Consider the following 17959-nt stretch of genomic DNA (forward strand, 5'->3'; position numbering starts at 1 on the left):
CAAGCATCTCGGAGTTGGAACATTCGCTTTGATGAGATGATCAAAGCGTTTGGGTTTACACAGACTTATGGAGAAGCCTGCGTTTACAAGAAAGTGAGTGGGAGCTCTGTAGCATTTCTCATATTATATGTAGATGACATACTTCTGATGGGAAATGATATAGAACTCTTGGACAGCATTAAGGCCTACTTGAATAAGAGTTTTTCAATGAAGGACCTTGGAGAAGCTGCTTATATATTAGGCATCAAGATCTACAGAGATAGATCAAGACGCCTCATAGGTCTTTCACAAAGCACATACCTTGATAAGATATTGAAGAAGTTCAATATGGATCAGTCTAAGAAGGGGTTCTTGCCTGTGTTGCAAGGTGTGAAATTGAGCTCAGCTCAATGTCCGACCACGGCAGAAGATATAGAAGAGATGAGTGTCATCCCCTATGCCTCAGCCATAGGTTCTATTATGTATGCCATGCTGTGTACCAGACTTGATGTAAACCTTGCCGTAAGTTTGGTAGGAAGGTACCAAAGTAATCCCGGCAAGGAACACTGGACAGCGGTCAAGAATATCCTGAAGTACCTGAAAAGGACTAAGGAAATGTTTCTCATTTATGGAGGTGACGAAGAGCTCGTCGTAAAGGGTTACGTCGACGCTAGCTTCGACACAGATCTGGATGACTCAAGGTCACAAACCGGATACGTGTATATTTTGAATGATGGGGCAGTAAGCTGGTGTAGTTGCAAGCAGAGCGTCGTGGCGGGATCTACATGTGAAGCGGAGTACATGGCAGCCTTGGAGGCAGCGCATGAAGCAATTTGGGTGAAGGAGTTCATCACCGACCTAGGAGTCATACCCAATGCGTCGGGGCCGATCAAGCTCTTCTGTGACAACACTGGAGCTATTGCACTTGCCAAGGAGCCCAGGTTTCACAAGAAGACAAGGCACATCAAACGTCGCTTCAACTCCATTCGTGAAAATGTTCAAGATGGAGACATAGATATTTGTAAAGTACATACGGACCTGAATGTAGCAGATCCGTTGACTAAACCTCTCCCTAGAGCAAAACATGATCAACACCAGAATTCCATGGGTGTTCGATTCATCACAATGTAACTAGATTATTGACTCTAGTGCAAGTGGGAGACTGTTGGAAATATGCCCTAGAGGCAATAATAAAATCATTATTATTATATTTCCTAGTTCATGATAATTGTCTTTATTCATGCTATAATTGTATTATCCGGAAATCGTAATACATGTGTGAATAATAGACACCAACATGTCCCTAGTAAGCCTCTAGTTGACTAGCTCGTTGATCAACGGATAGTCATGGTTTCCTGACTATGGACATTGGATGTCATTGATAATGAGATCACATCATTAGGAGAATGATGTGATGGACAAGACCCAATCCTAAACATAGCACAAGATCATATAGTTCGTTTGCTAGAGTTTTCCAATGTCAAGTATCCTTTCCTTAGACCATGAGATCGTGTAACTCCCGGATACCGTAGGAGTGCTTTGGGTATACCAAACGTCACAACGTAACTGGGTGACTATAAAGGTATACTACGGGTATCTCGGAAAGTGTCTGTTGGGTTGACACGGATCAAGACTGGGATTTGTCACTCCGTATGACAGAGAGGTATCGCTGGGCCCACTCGGTAATGCATCATCATAATGAGCTCAAAGTGACCAAGTGTCTGGTCACGGGATCATGCATTACGGTACGAGTAAAGTGACTTGCCAGTAACGAGATTGAATGAGGTATTGGGATACCGACGATCAGATCTCGGGCAAGTAACATACCGATTGACAAAGGGAATTGTATACGGGGTTGCTTGAATCCTCGACATCGTGGTTCATCCGATGAGATCATCGAGGAGCATGTGGGAGCCAACATGGGTATCCAGATCCCGCTGTTGGTTATTGACCGGAGAGCGATCTCGGTCATGTCTACATGTCTCCCGAACCCGTAGGGTCTACACACTTAAGGTTCAGTGACGCTAGGGTTCTAGGGATATGTATATGCAGTAACCCGAATGTTGTTCGGAGTCCCGGATGAGATCCCGGACGTCACGAGGAGTTCCGGAATGGTCCGGAGGTAAAGAATTATATATAGGAAGTGCTATTTCGGGCATCGGGACAAGTTTCGGGGTCACCGGTATTGTACCGGGACCACCGGAAGGGTCCCGGGGGTCCACCGGGTGGGGCCACCTGCCCCGGGGGGGGGCACATGGGCTGTAGGGGGTGCGCCTTAGCCTACATGGGCCAAGGGCACCAGCCCCAAGAGGCCCATGCGCCTAGGGTTCAAGGAGGGAAGAGTCCCAAAGGGGGAAGGCACCTCCTAGGTGCCTTGGGGAGGAGGGATTCCTCCCCTTGGCCGCACCCCCCTAGGAGATTGGATCTCCTAGGGCCGGCGCCCCCCCTTGGCCCTCCTATATATAGTGGGGAGATGGAGGACTTCTCACCCCACGCCTTTGGTGCCTCCCTCTCCCTCTCCAACACATCCTCCTCCTCCATAGTGCTTGGCGAAGCCCTGCCGGAGTACTGCAGCTCCATCACCACCACGCCGTCGTGCTGCTGCTGGAGCCATCTCCCTCAACCTCTCCTTCCCCTTGCAGGATCAAGAAGAAGGAGACATTACGCTGACCGTACGTGTGTTGAACGCGGAGGTGCCGTCCGTTCGGCGCTAGGATCTCCCTGATTTGGATCACGTCGAGTATGCCTTCCTCATCCCCGTTCTTTGAACGCTTCCGCGCGTGATCTACAAAGGTATGTAGATGCAATCCAATCACTCGTTGCTAGATGAACTCCTAGATGGATCTTGGTGAAACCGTAGGAAATTTTTTGTTTTCTGCAACGTTCCCCAACATCTAGTTGGGAAGACAATCGGAACTGCTTCTTGCCTTGGTGCATCAGGTTCAGCCGTAGCAGGCTTCTTCTTCTTCTTTGCGGCCATCCTGGGGTCGATGCCAGGACGCCCAAGTGCCTTGCGCTTCTCAGCCTCATTATAGGCTTGCACACATCTGTTAGCCAGAGTCTTCATGCGCTCACGCGAACCCTGAGCTTCTGCATGCTTCTTCACAAAGGCTTCCTTGAGCTCGTGCATCATTGTCTTGAAGTTCTTCACTTCTTGCACGCTGAGCTTGGCCATATGCTTCTTGAACTGAGCCTTTTCATAGTCAATCTTCTGCTTCAGTTCAACAATGCGCTGGGCAATAGCAAGTTCTGAAGCAATGGCGCCTTGGAAGGCGACACTGAGGCTAATGGGCAGCTGCAGATCTTCAAAGCTGATGTTTGGCGTGTCAAACCACACGTCAATGAAGTTGTGGATGATGGTGACATCAAAGAGAGGCAGATCATTGAAGATTTCTGCTTCTTCTTTGCTCTTGATGAGTTGCTCAAGAGTGTCATCTGCAAGATCTTCATCACTTGACAGATCAATGTCGTCGTTGCGTAGAATGGCAGCAGCTGTTAGCTCTTTGCCAGTGTGAGACAGAGGCATCTTGGCCTTCTGGGGCTTGGAGACGCGTGATAAGTCTTCAGACTGCACACTGTCTTCAGGAGGTGTAGTTGCCAATGGCTTCGCCCTTGAGATTTTTGGTGAAGGGGCCGGCTTTGAAGCTTTTGGCTTCTTTAACTGCTTGGGCTTCGGCACTTCAGGCGCGTCATCAGACTCAGTGTCAGCTGCAGGCTCATTCACTGCAGTCCCTTGAACCAAGATGTAGGTGATGAGGCCTTCAAGGTTGGCGAAAGGACCGATGACATTGGGTTCTGCACATCGTGTGCCATCTGCCCTTGGAGATGAGGGACCAGGGTTGAAGTCTAACCCAAAAGTCTTCTTGTTCTGCTTCGCTGAGTTCTGAGCAAACTGGAAGTTGCGCTTGAACAGATTGTCTCACGACACCATAGCAGTCACGACGAGTGTGCATCAGCGGGCTGTGGTCCACGGACCATGCATGGATAGAAGCCTTGAGAAATGGCTTCATCTCTGGACCTGGGTAGAAGATTCTTGAATAGGATGTCTCCCCACGGTCTCTTGATGGCGTTTTTCTCAGCATACTCCTGTGTCACAAATCTGTATTTGAACCATTGTTCTGCCCAATGTCTTCGAATCCATTGGATTCGGGTCTTGCGCTGACTGTAATCCTCTTCAGGATCTGTCTTGTACATTTCTGAGAGTTCATCTGGCAGATCTCTGGAGGTCTCACCACGACACTTTCTGCCACCCTTCCTTGCTGCTTTCTCTGAAGCCATAAACTTTAACTTGAAAGGCTTCAAGACGTTCAAAGGCTTCAAAGGTTTTCGTTTGCTGGACCAACAGGAACTGGCTTCGGGAGAATTTATGTGATGCTGTAAGAATTCTGCAAATGAATGCAGACTATGAGAACCAAAGGATTCTCCCACGGACATGTACCTGTGACAGCATTAAGGTGCGAGGGAAGGGGAAGAGGTCATATGCATTCTCAGAAGATTTTGAAGATAAATCAGTTTAGAAGACATTGAACTCATCGTGCGAAGACATTCACTCACAGATAAGAAGTTGGTTCCAGATTTGTACGAATGCACAGATCAGTACAAGTGAGGAATCTAACTACTTTGTGAAGCACAAGTGAATATACTAGGCATGTTATGAGATGCAGTATGAGAGAGATCTAGCTTGTGTGAACAGAAACTGCTTGTGGTAGAAAGTGACAAATCCATAGGATCAATGGTGCTGTAAAAAGAGGAAGTTTTATTTACCACACTAAGAACTGCTAGACGGAGTGTAAGATGAGGCCGAGCAGTTCGATCTTCCGTGCCCTAACTTGGCGACGGAGGACACCTACGGCGACGGCGGAGAGGACGATGTCCGCGGTCGGCGTGAAGACGGCGTCGGAGAGGTTGCGGCAGCGAAGCGCTTCGTCGCCGGCGTCGTCGAGGGCTAGCGGTGGCGCTAGGGTTCGTGCGAGGGTGGAAGAAGAGATAATGACCGCTGTGAGTGTGTATTTACAGGCACAGGGGCGGCACTGTGCTATTACACAGGTGCCCCTGGCGATTCGCATCTGAGGAACACGTGGCCATTATGCGGAATTTTGGGGTTTGTTCCACGTCCCACGCACGCCTGGATTGTCGGGTGGTCGTTCCCACTTCTCCGGATTTCATGTGGAGGAATGAGCATTGAAAACGGACTTAATGGCTGTCTCTGTATCTTCTGCTGACAAGGACGCAGAGAAGACATTCAACAGTTTCAATAGAATGCATATGACTTGGGGAGATAGAGTTTGAGATAGAAAGCATAGAGAGGTTAGGGTCCGATCACATTCACTTAGTTCAAAAGATTCAACACGAAGACATAGCTATAAGTGAATGCTGTAGAGGACAGAACACTAGCATATATATATATATATCTATAATCAACATAGTGAAGATAATCATGAAAATATGTTGAGATCGAAGCCAAACCAAATGTGAAGACATTGCAAGGTAACGCCATGAGTGAAACACTTCAAAATAGAACGTTTGGTGGTGGCGTTACCCACCGTATAGGAAGTATTAGACCCAGACACGGCGCACAATTATGGTGGCGCTCCGAAGTCAAATTCCACATTAATGTATTCACACTTAGAATGTATGTCTTCATTGATTGAAGATATACTTTACTTCGTGTGTTGCACATCTAAGTCATCAATATGCATAAGGGTTAGGATGTGTGCCTGATCACAGGACATTTGAGGATTCCAGGATATTTAGCTCACACCGTAACTTGCAAAACCTCTTCTCATCCAAGGGCTTGGTGAAGATATCTGCCAATTGCTTTTCAATGTTGACGTGTATGATATCAATGTCTTCCTTCACAACATGATCTCTGAGAAAGTGATGACGAATTTCAATGTGCTTTGTCTTCGAGTGCTGAACTGGGTTGTTGGCAATCTTGATGGCGCTTTCGTTGTCGCAGTAAAGTGGCACTTACTTCAGATGAATACCATAGTCCTTGAGTGTTTGCTTCATCCACAGAAGCTGAGCGCAGCAAGATCCAGCAGCAATGTATTCAGATTCAGCAGTGGAGAGAGATACACAGTTCTGCTTCTTTGAAGACCAACATACAAGTGATCGTCCCAGAAAGTGACATGTGCCTGATGTAGACTTGCGATTAACTTTGTCACCAGCATAATCAGCATCCGAGAATCCAACCAGATCAAACTCTGAGCCCTTTGGATACCATAATCCTAGAGTTGGGGTGTGAGCCAAATATCGAAGAATTCGTTTCACAGCTAAGTGATGCGACTCCTTTGGTGCCGCTTGAAATCGAGCACACATGCAAACACTAAGCATAATATCTGGCCTAGATGCACATAGATAAAGTAAAGAACCAATCATGGAGCGGTATACCTTTTGATCGAACTCTTTACCATTGTCGTCAGGACCCAGATGATGTTTGGCTGGCATTGGTGTTGTGAAGCCTTTGCAGTCTTGCATACCGAACTTCTTCAGGCAATCTTTGAGATACTTCTCTTGAGATATGAAGATGCCATTGCATTGTTGTCGTATTTGAAGACCGAGGAAGAACTTCAGCTCCCCCATCATGGACATCTAATATTGCTCTTGCATCATATATCCAAACTCTTCACTATACTTCTGATTGGTGCAACCGATGATAATGTCATCCACATATATTTGGCACACAAACAGTTCACCATCATATGTCTTCGTGAAAAGAGTGGGATCTAGGGAACCAGGTATGAATCCTTTGCTCTCCAGGAAGTATTTGAGTGTGTCATACCAGGCCCGAGGGGCTTGTTTGAGGCCATACAGTGAAGGAAATATGCCCAAGAGGCAATAATAAAGTTATTATTTATTTCCTTATATCATGATAAATGTTTATTATTCATGCTAGAATTGTATTAACCGGAAACATAATACTTGTGTGAATACATAGACAAACAAAGTGTCACTAGTATGCCTCTACTTGACTAGCTCGTTAATCGAAGATGGTTATATTTCCTAACCATAAACAAAAGAGTTGTTATTTGATTAACGGGATCACATCATTAGGAGAATGATGTGATTGACATGACCCATTCCATTAGCTTAGCACCCGATCGTTTAGTATGTTGCTATTGCTTTCTTCATGACTTATACCATACAGTGCCTTGTTGAGCTTGTATACCATGTCAGGATGTTTTGGATCTTCAAAGCCAGGCGGTTGTGCAACATACACTTCTTCTTCAATCTTGCCATTGAGAAAGGCACTCTTCACATCCATTTGATATAGAAGTATGTTATGATGATTTGCATAGGCCAGCAGTATGCGTATGGCTTCAAGTCTAGACACAGGAGCAAATGTTTCATTGAAGTCAATGCCTTCCACTTGAGTATATCCTTGAGCAACGAGACGAGCTTTGTTTCTGACAACTTGACCATGCTCATCTTGCTTGTTGTGGTATATCCATTTGGTGCCTATTATATTGTGCTTCCGTGGATCAGGACGCTTAACCAGTTCCCATACATTATTCAGTTCAAACTGTTGAAGCTCTTCTTGCATAGCTTGAATCCATTCAGGTTCCATGAAGGCTTCTTCAACTTTCTTGGGTTCCACTATTGAGACGAATGCGAAGTGCCCACAGAAATTTGCTAGCTGAGTTGCCCTTGAACGAGTGAGTGGACCAGGTGCATTGATGCTATCAATTATTCTTTCAATCTGCACTTCATTGGCAACGCGAGGATGTACAGGGCGAAGACTTTGCTCTTACTGTTCATTGCCGTTGTTGGAAGGAATGTCTTCAGGCTGAGCATTGTCTTCATGTTGATCAGGTGCTGAAATGATAAGTTCTTCTTTAGGATGAGCTTCAGAAGGTATAATTTCTCCAGTTCCCATTAGCTTTATTGATTCACTGGATGGAACTTCATCTAGCACATTTGGCAGCTGCTCTCTTTGTGAACCGTTGGTCTCATCGAACCGCACATCCACTGTTTCAACCACTTTGTAATGAAAGAGATTGAAGACTCTGTAGGAGTGCGAATCCTTTCCATATCCAAGCATAAAACCCTCATGTGCTTTTGGTGCAAATTTTGAGGTGTGATGTGGGTCCTTGATCCAGCACCTTGCGCCAAATACTCTGAAGTAGCTAACATTTGGCTTCTTGCTAGTAAGGAGCTCATAAGATGTCTTGTTCAGTAGCTTGTGAAGATAAACACGATTGATTGTATGGCATGCAGTATCAATGGCTTCGGGCCAGAATTTTCTTGGGGTCTTGTATTCATCTAGCATCGTTCTGGCCATCTCAATTAGTGTTCTGTTCTTGCGTTCGACGACGCCATTCTGCTGTGGCGTGTACGGGGCTGAGAATTCATGTGTGATGCCCAATGTATCAAGATATGTATCAAGGCCAGTGTTCTTGAATTCAGTGCCATTGTCACTTCTGATGTGCTTTATCTTGGCGCCAAAATTGTTCATAGCTCGATTGGCGAAGCATCTGAAGACATCCTGCACTTCAGTCTTGTAAAGGATTATGTGCACCCAAGTATATCTAGAATAATCATCAACAATAATGAAGCCATAGAGGCAAGCAGTAGTAGTTAGAGTTGAGTAATGAGTGGGACCGAAAAGATCCATGTGAAGCAGTTCGAAGGGTCGAGTAGTGGTCATGATTGTCTTCAAGGGATGTTTGGCCCTTGTCATCTTCCCTGCTTCACAGGCACCGCATAAGTGGTCTTTCTTGAACTTGACGCCCTCGATGCCTATGACATGCTTCTTCTTCGCAAGGGTGTGGAGGTTCCTCATGCCAGCATGTCCAAGCCTCTGATGCCAGAGCCAGCATTCTGAAGCCTTTGCTAGTAGACATACTGCAAGCTGTGGCCTTGCTGAGAAATCTACCACGTACAAATCATCTTTTCGATACCCTTCAAACACTAGAGACTTGTCAGATTCCATTAGTACAAGGCAACGATATTTTCCAAACATTACGATCATGTTCAAATCGCAAAGCATTGAGACAGACATTAAGTTGAAGCCAAGGGATTCAACAAGCATGACTTTATCCATGTGTTGATCCCTTGAGATTGCAACTCTACCTAGACCCAATACCTTACTTTTACCAGTGTCAGCAAATGTGATGTGGCTCTTGTCGGATGGACGTAAGGTTGAGTCCATAAGAAGACTTCTTTTGCCAGTCATGTGATTTGTACACCCACTGTCAATAATCCATTTTGAAGACGCTGGTGTCGTACCCTACAGTGCAGTTAGGGGGATAGGCTTCACCAAGAGCATTGTGAAGCAAAAACATTTGACGAACCAGTGGGTTATGAAAGCTTAGATCCAGGTTAGGACTAATAGGGAGAGTAGCAAGCGATTCAGGTACGAAGTACATAGTAAGACCATTTGGGCATTTGATCTTGCGCCCTACAAGATGTTTAAGGTCCCCGGCAATAGCGTCAGACGATTTTGGTTTTCTGCTGGAGACCTTTCCCTGCAAAAGAGAGTTAAGCTTTCTTAGCCACCCACATCAAGGGCGGCTTAGAAGCAATAAGTCTAAGTGCAGCATCTGAGAATTTTGGCTTTGAAGCCTTAGCAAACAGTCTTGCAGGCGGACAATAGTACTCATGAGAATAAGCAGAATAGTTCTTGGTCTTATGAACATGGCGGTCTAATGAACCGCTCTCATATTCATATGCCTGAGTATGGTTTCCCTGCAAAACATTTGCGTTAGTGCGACTCAGGTGAGTCCTCTGTCTGTATGAAGCCTTTGGACCGTATGAAGCCTTTGGTCTGATGTTTGTCTTCTTCATGTGAGGTGTCATGATGACATTCACAGGAAGACTCTCCAGACACCTTTTCGGAACCCAGATCTTCTTCATAGGCGGTCCATTCCTGCAGTTAGTACCAATGTACCTGGCAAATACTTCACCATTCTGATTCTTAAACAGTATATAGTTTGCATCAAAGGATTCATCAATGATAATGGGGTTAGCACAAGTGAAGCCAGATAGATTGGATGGATCTGCTGAAGGTTCCTTTGCAGCAACCCACATGGTTTTTGGGGTACTGCTCAGGTTTCCAGTAAGAGCCATCTGCATTCATTTTCCTTACGAACCCTACACCCTCTTTCCTAGGGTTTCGGTTCAGAATCTGCTTTTTCAGGACATCACATAGCGTCTGATGCCCTTTAAGACTTTTGTACATCCCTGTTTCAAGCAATGTCTTCAACCTAGCATTCTCATCAGCAATAGCGGTGGTATCCTCAGCAGAGGGGTTAGTTACCACATCAATAGTTGAAGATATTGCAACAGCAGTAGCAGTAGAACATTCAGCAACAGAAATAGCATTATCACGCTCAATGCATTTAAGACATGGTGGTTCAAATCCTTCCTGAGCGGGACTGATCTGTTTGGCGCGAAGTGACTCGTTTTCCGTTGGAAGATCTTCATGAACCGCTCTCAATTTCTCAAGATCTTTCTTCCTTTAAAGATAATCATAGGAAAGCTTTTCATGAGTTGTTGAGAGAGTTTCATGACGACTTTCAAGTTCCTGATACTTAACGTGAAGATTTTTTATGTCTTCAATTAAGGATTCAGATCGAGTCATTTCAGGACCTAACAGATCATCGCTTCTGTCTCACAGATTTTGAATATGTTCCATAGTTTTCTGTTGTTCAGTTGCAATTTTAGCAAGTGTTTTGTAGCTAGGTTTTGAACCACAATCAGAGTCATCGTCACTAGATGTTTGATAGTGAGTAGTGCGTGTGTTTACCTTGGCACCGCGTGCCATGAAGCAGTAGGTAGAAGCGGAGTAGTCCTTGTCATTTGCATCGGTGTCGGTGATGAAGTCATTGTCTTCAGTGTTGAAGATGGACTTGGCAACGTATGCTGTAGCCAGACTTGCGACGCCTGAGTCGGATTCCTCCTCAGACTCCACCTCCGCCTCCTCAGAAGCAGACTCCTCCTCTGAATCCATTTCCTTGCCAACAAACGCACGTGCCTTGCCAGATGAGCTCTTCTTGTGTGATGAAGACTTTGAGGAAGACTTGGAAGAAGACTTTGAGTATTTCTTCTTCTTCTTCTTCTTGTCGTCAGAGTCATATTCCTTGCTCTTCTTCTTCTTTTTGTTCTCATTGTCCCACTGTGGACGCTCAGAGATGAAGTGGCCAAGTTTCTTGCACTTGTGACATGTTTTCTTCTTGTAGTCATGAGCAGGAGCTTCATCATTCCTTGAACTTGATCGGGAAGACTTTCTGAAGCCTTTCTTCTTGGTGAATTTTTGGAACTTCTTGACAAGCATAGCAAGTTCCCTTCCAATGTCTTCAGGATCATCAGAACTGCTGTCAGATTCTTCTTCAGATGAGGAGACCGCTTTTGCCTTCAAGGCACGAGTTCGCCCATAGTTTGGATCGTAGATATCTCTTATCTCCGAAAGCTGAAACTCATGTGTGTTGAGCCTCTCAAGTATGTCAGACGGATCGAGTGTCTTGAAATCAGGACGTTCTTGAATCATCAGGGCCAGGATGTCAAACGAACTATCAAGTGATCTCAGCAGCGTCTTGACGACTTCGTGTTTGGTAATCTCAGTGGCGCCGAGGGCTTGAAGCTCATTTGTGATGTCAGTGAGTCGGTCAAATGTGTGCTGGACATTCTCATTGTCATTTCTCTTGAAGCAGTTGAAGAGGTTGTGAAGGACACTGATTCTCTGATCTCTCTGGGTTGAGATGCCTTCATTGACCTTGGAGAGCCAGTCCCAGACCAGCTTGGATGTCTTCAAAGCACTCACACGGCCATACTGTCCTTTGGTCAGATGACTACAGATGATATTCTTGGCAGTAGAGTCCAGTTGAACGAATTTCTTGACATCAGCAGCAGTGACACCTTCTCCAGCCTTGGGAACGCCGTTCTCGACGACATACCATAGGTCGACGTCAATGGCTTCAAGATGCATGCGCATCTTATTCTTCCAGTAGGGATATTTAGTTCCAACGAAGACGGGGCATGCAACGAAGACTTTAATTATCCCTGCAGTCGACATAGCTAAAACTCCAGGTGGTTAAACCGAATCACACAGAACAAGGGAGCACCTTGCTCTGATACCAATTAAAAGTGCATTATATCGACTAGAGGGGGGGTGAATAGGCGACTTTTATGAAAGTCTTCAGAACATAGAAGTTTTGAAGACAAACGATAAAATTAAACCTATTACCATGCAGCAGAAGGTAGACTACACTAGGCAAACCATAGTCAAGTATTCAATAAAGTGAAAGCACAAAGACTAATAGCAGCTAGGTAGTAAGGATCACGTAGGAAGATATTGTGAAGCCAAACAGAACACACAGTCACTCAGTGAAGACAAATGATAGTGCAAACATACAATGACTTCATAAGGAGTAACAGTAAGTAAAGTGAAGTGAAGATGAAATCAGTGACTCGTTGAAGACAATGATTTGTTGGACCAGTTCCAGTTGCTGTGACAACTGTACGTCTGGTTGGAGCGGCTAGGTATTTAAACCTTAGGACACACAGTCTCGGACACCCAGTCCTGAACACGCAGCTCAGGACACCCAGTCCTCACCGTATTCTCCTTGAGCTAAGGTCACATAGACCTCGCCCAATCACTCTGGTAAGTCTTCAAGGTAGACTGCCAAACCTTCACAGACTTCGTTCACCGGCAATCCACAATGTCTCTTGGATGCTCAGAACGTGACGCCTAACCGGCTGGAGGATGCACAGTCTTCAAGTGTAATAAGTCTTCAGATCACACAGACAAGAAGACTTAAGTGATGCCCAATTCTCTCTCAAAGGCTTCGAGGTGGGTTGCTCTCAAACGACAAAAGCCGTACTTTCAATCTGAGCAGCCAACCGTTTATGGTTGTAGGGGGTGGGCTATTTATAGCCACTTGACAACCCGACCTGATTTGTCCGAAATGACCCTGGGTCACTAAGGAACTGACACGTGTTCCAACGGTCAGATTTCAAACTCACACGACAACTTTACTTGGGCTACAAGCAAAGCTGACTTGTCCGACTCTGCACAAGATTCGCTCTCATAGTCTTCACTCGAAGACATAGGTTTTTGGTTTAGGCATCACTTCAGTCATTCTGACTGGTTCTCTTGGACCCCACTTAACACTACGGTGGTTCCTATGACTCAACACAAAAGAAAAAGAACTACGAAAGATCTAAGTCTTCGAGCTCCATAGGCTTCATATAGTGTCTTCTCTTGTCATAGTCTTCAATGTGAATATCTTCATATACCACCTTTGACTTCAATGTCTTCATACATTTTTAGGGGTCATCTCTGGTAGTAAAACCGAACCAATGAGGGACTTCTACCTGTGTTATCCTGCAATTCTCACAAACACATTAGTCCCTCAACTAGGTTTGTCGTCAATACTCCAAAACCAACTAGGGGTGGCACTAGATGCACTTACAGCCACCACACCGCACCACCGGGGACCCGGGCCACTGTCACGACCTATCTGGCTCCTTCAGATATCGGCGACGGTAAGGACCGGAGGCCCTCTGCCTCCCTCCCCGGATCGCCCCTGCCACCACTGGCCGACCGATGACACATCCCCTCGTTGGCCACCGACACCACCAAACAGAAGCAGCCACCGACCGAAGCTCCAGAACCCAAGTAGAGGAACCACCACTGCTGCCCACCCCCACCAGCGGACCGCCATGGCAGGGGGCACCCGCCCGCAACCCAGGTCAACCGCGCCCCGCACCATGCCGAGACAGATTTGAGTGCCACCGCTGAAGATGTAGACGTCGTCCCCGTCCAAGTCGCGTGCACCACCACCACGACGCATGTCGTACGGCAGTGACCCGCCGCTGCACCCCAACGCCGGCAAGCCGCCGTGCCACAATGTCCGTCACCCAGCACCCCTCCCTAGATCGGCAGCCTCGCGTCGCTCCATGGCCACCGTGCGAGGGGACAAACAGATCCCCGCTGCCGCCGGCGCTGACCGGTCTTTGCCCAGCCGTGCCATCAGGCGGCGGCGAGGGAGTGGGGAGGAGGAGGGGGGCTCTAGCGAAGGCGGCGGCTAGGGTTCCCCCTAGGTCGCATGCATAGTATATATACAATATAATTCTGCTTGAGCGTTAGCCAGCTATAAATAATCTCTCCTTTCGATTACAAACGAACAACAAAAACCGTTACATTTATTATTACATAATAACAAGAGAGTTTTGGTAACAATTAAGTGCATGATAAAACCTACTCTACTACTAGATGAGAGTAGAAAATTGTTGGCTCCCTTCAAAGGGATTACTACTAAATTACATGACAATACCGGGCCCTTCAAAGTGTTGCACTGCCATACAGATACAGGTGCCTTTGAAGGGCCAAATCAACTTGGAAGCCTTTGTTGCATATGACAATGGAAATTAAGCAACAGCTAGCTAGCATGAGATGGAGGAAGCCTGAAGAAAAAGAGCCATATAGATATATAGTTGAAGATGGTTGCAGATAGATTTGAGGCAACCATTAATTACGACGATGAAATAACTAACCAACCAACCAACCAACCTGCAAATCGGGAGATGCCTAACCTGCAAATTACAAGTAAGTGCATTAGTTAGCTACTAAAGTGGTGGCGGTAATAAATAAAACAAGGAAAGAGGCAAGAGTATTATTACCTCAGCAATACTCGTCAAGAAACCCAATCACGCTTCTTCCTGAATCTCCTCCTCCTGCCCCTGCATCTCGCCAGTCGTCCCTCTGCTGGAAGCCTCTGCGCTCTCCTTGATCACTGGAAAAGTCTGTTCCTCCTCCTCCTGGATCTCGCCCCTCCCACTATTTGGAGTGCCGTCGATCTTGCTTGTCCCACTGCTGGAAGCCTGTGCACTCTTGTTCGCTGGAAATTCCTCATATTGGCGGCCAGTAACACGAAAGAGAATCCCGTTGGGATGCTCCTGGGCTTCTTTCCTCACCACATCAATCATGGCGCTCACGCACGGGCTGCTCTCTGCTGCTCGTTCATACCATTTCCCGCTGCATTTAAATTCGACCCGGTAGAGGCTCCGGAGGTGTTTGATACCCAGTTGAGGGTCCTTATTTGCAGGTGGAGGTGGGCCACCGTAGAACTGGAACTCAAAGTAGAGATGTCTCACCAAGGGCATCGCTCCTTCCTGAAAGGTGACAACTCGTGGCACGCGGCAGTCAACAACCAGTTTCTTGAGCCTTGGGAACCCTTCACCGCTGATGGCTATGGGATCTCTCAGGGAGGTCATCCAGGTTAGGCATCTCCCACAGAATCTTGAGATCCCGCTCCTCCAGTTTGCATATCCTGATATCCAAGGAACCAAGGTCGTTGAAGTGATCATTGATCCACCATGGAATTCTCATGTGTTTTCTGCCAATGATTATGCCACCCCTATCACCGTCCCAAGCAATCATTTGAATGGACAGGATCTCCCCAGCTAGCTCAGACACAAGATCACTATTTTTCCAGGCTTGGCGAAAGCACTCCGGCACTCCTTCCAATTTCAAAAGCTGACTAGCTTCCCATGGTAGAGCACCGATGGTCGCACCTAGTTCCAAAATCTCCAGATTCTTTAGCCTTCCAATTTCCCTTGGTATCTTCACCACCCCTGTTCTATACAAGAGCATCTGCTTCAAATTCTGCAGTTTGCCCATCTCACGAGGCAGCTGTGTGAGCCACTGAGCCCTCTGTTGCCGCTCAGCTCCAAGGTCTCTAAATGCTGCAACTTCCCAATCTCCTGGGGCAGCTCTTTGAGTTCGGTGGCATGCAGGTTCAGATTCTCCAAATTCTGGAGGTTCCCGATCTCATGTGGCAGCACCGTGAGCCTACTAAAGCTCAGGTCCAGAGTCTCTAAATGTTGCAGGCCCCCAATCTCCCTGGGCAGCTTTTCCAGCTCAGCGTTGCAACTCACGACCAGAGTCTTCAACTGTTGTAGGTCTCCAATCTCACAGGGTAACTCTGTGATCCATGTCAATCTTATCTACAAAGTCTCCAGATGATGCAGCCTCGCTATTTCCGGTGGTATCTCACTGATTCCTGTCCCTTCTAGGCCGAATATGTGCCTCATAGAGAGCAGCCCACATATATCCTTCACATGCTGATTTCCAAGGGCATTGAATACAAAATCCACAAAAGAACTCAAACGTAACTTTTCAAAATCAAGATATTGATGGTGATATTGAAGATCCAGCACGCGCATACGTTCCAATCTCTCAAAAGGGACACATCTCTTAGCACCTTCAAAAACAACAAGAGATCGAATCTGGGACCAATCCAGTTCCAACAAGGTATCCACCACCTGCACCTCACCGCCATCAACTAGATAATCGTCAATACATAGCCGATGGATGCGACATGCATATGGCAGTGTGATGTCGGAACTGCAACTAATGAAATTATCTTCACATGATTTCCATCTAAGGAAATTCCACATCATCGGGTTCATTTGGTAGTAGGGCATGCCCCATGAATCCTTCAGACGAAACATAAATCCCCTGTTGCTAAGCTCTTCGAGATAACCTTTCCCTGTATCCTCTTTATAAATAAATCCTTCAGCGACCCATCTCATGACCAAATCATTCATGTGAAAAGGGTAATTCTCAGGGTATACACTGCAGTACAATAGGCAGGTCTTCAACATATGGTGAGGAAGATCGACATAGCCAAGCTGCAAACTCTGTACCAACGGTTCAAACCCTGGAGTTTTCTGAATTCCACTTTGGTTAACTTGCTTCTCAATCATATCTTGCACATCACATGCCTTTACATGTACCCCTAGTTGTTCTTGTTGCTCTCCGACCATTGCCATTGCTGAAAGCATGCAAAGTAGTGCTAACGGAACTCCACCACACATGCTCACAATAGGATGGTCACAGTCAAAGCCTTGTCCAACCGTGTCAGGCTTCATCCGAGCAGCGATATCTTCCTCATCAATTCTGTAGAGCCATCTTTCCTTTTCAGAATTCCATTCAGGATTCATTCTGATGTTGAGCTTGCTATTATCCAAATCATCTCCTTGTACAGAAGCAATACGAGTTGTGATGACAATTCTACTGCCCAGATTATTTTCTGGAAAAGACCTCCTGATGATGTCCCATTCTCCACGATGCCATATGTCATCAACTATTACTAGGTACCTAGGCAAGTTGGATGCACAAGATAGTTAGTAGACAGATTGACCAGATTTAGTTGGTAGATGATCTAAATTTGAAATCCTGACCCTCACAGTGCACATGTGAGAAGACATTAATTAACAAAAAAACTTTTCATAGATCTGCGCACCTTTTGTCCTCCAGGAAATTCGATATTGCCTGGATGATTTGTTCCTCCGTCCTTGCTTCACTGTCAGCAAGTGGTTGAGCTCCTACTTGTTGGTGAATAATTGTGAGAACCTCCTTCATGTTAGGAGTTGGAGTGACGGACACAAAAGCCTGGAATTGGAACCTATTTCCAATCTCCTCGTCCCCATAAACAAGGCTAGTAAGTGTTGTTTTCCCCACACCGGCCATTCCATCAATGGATGCCATTTTGAGACGCTGTTCTTCTCCTACCAGGTATCTGATGATTTCATCCCTCCATGCGTCCATTCCAATGATCTCCGACTCATCCTTGAGGACAAATGGAGCTCGAGGATGAGGTAGATTGCTGGGGCTGCTGGATTTGGCATTTTTTCTTGAAAATAAGCTGGAGAAGCCACATTTGTTCTTGTCCCACTTCCACTTGCTGTGGCAGTGGCCCGACACTTCATCTACTCTTGTCTTGAAATCTTGGAAAGGGGAGCTGGCTTCAATCTTCCTCTCTACCAAGCGCTTGTTTCTACGGCTCGGCTCCATGGTGAGGATGAAGTCGTCGATGGCGTCGTGCATATCGTCGGCGAGATCCAACGCTTCCTTCTTCAAGTCCTTGGATTCCGCATCGAGATCCTCCCTCTCCCATGCCGCCCAAAGGATGGAGTGCACAGGCTTGAGCTTGGATCTGATGACCTTGACGTCCTTGCGAGTCCGGCGCCG

At 46.3% G+C, this 17959-nt stretch overlaps 1 pseudogene; it reads right to left on the reverse strand.

Moving 5' to 3' along the window:
- Positions 1–14631: 14631 nt before the first annotated feature.
- On the reverse strand, positions 14632–17950 carry LOC125516868 (annotated as a pseudogene).
- Between the last annotated feature and the right edge of the window lie 9 nt (positions 17951–17959).

The sequence above is a fragment of the Triticum urartu genome, chromosome 6 (genome assembly GCF_003073215.2).
Source record: "Triticum urartu cultivar G1812 chromosome 6, Tu2.1, whole genome shotgun sequence".
In the NCBI taxonomy this organism is placed as follows: domain Eukaryota; kingdom Viridiplantae; phylum Streptophyta; class Magnoliopsida; order Poales; family Poaceae; genus Triticum; species Triticum urartu.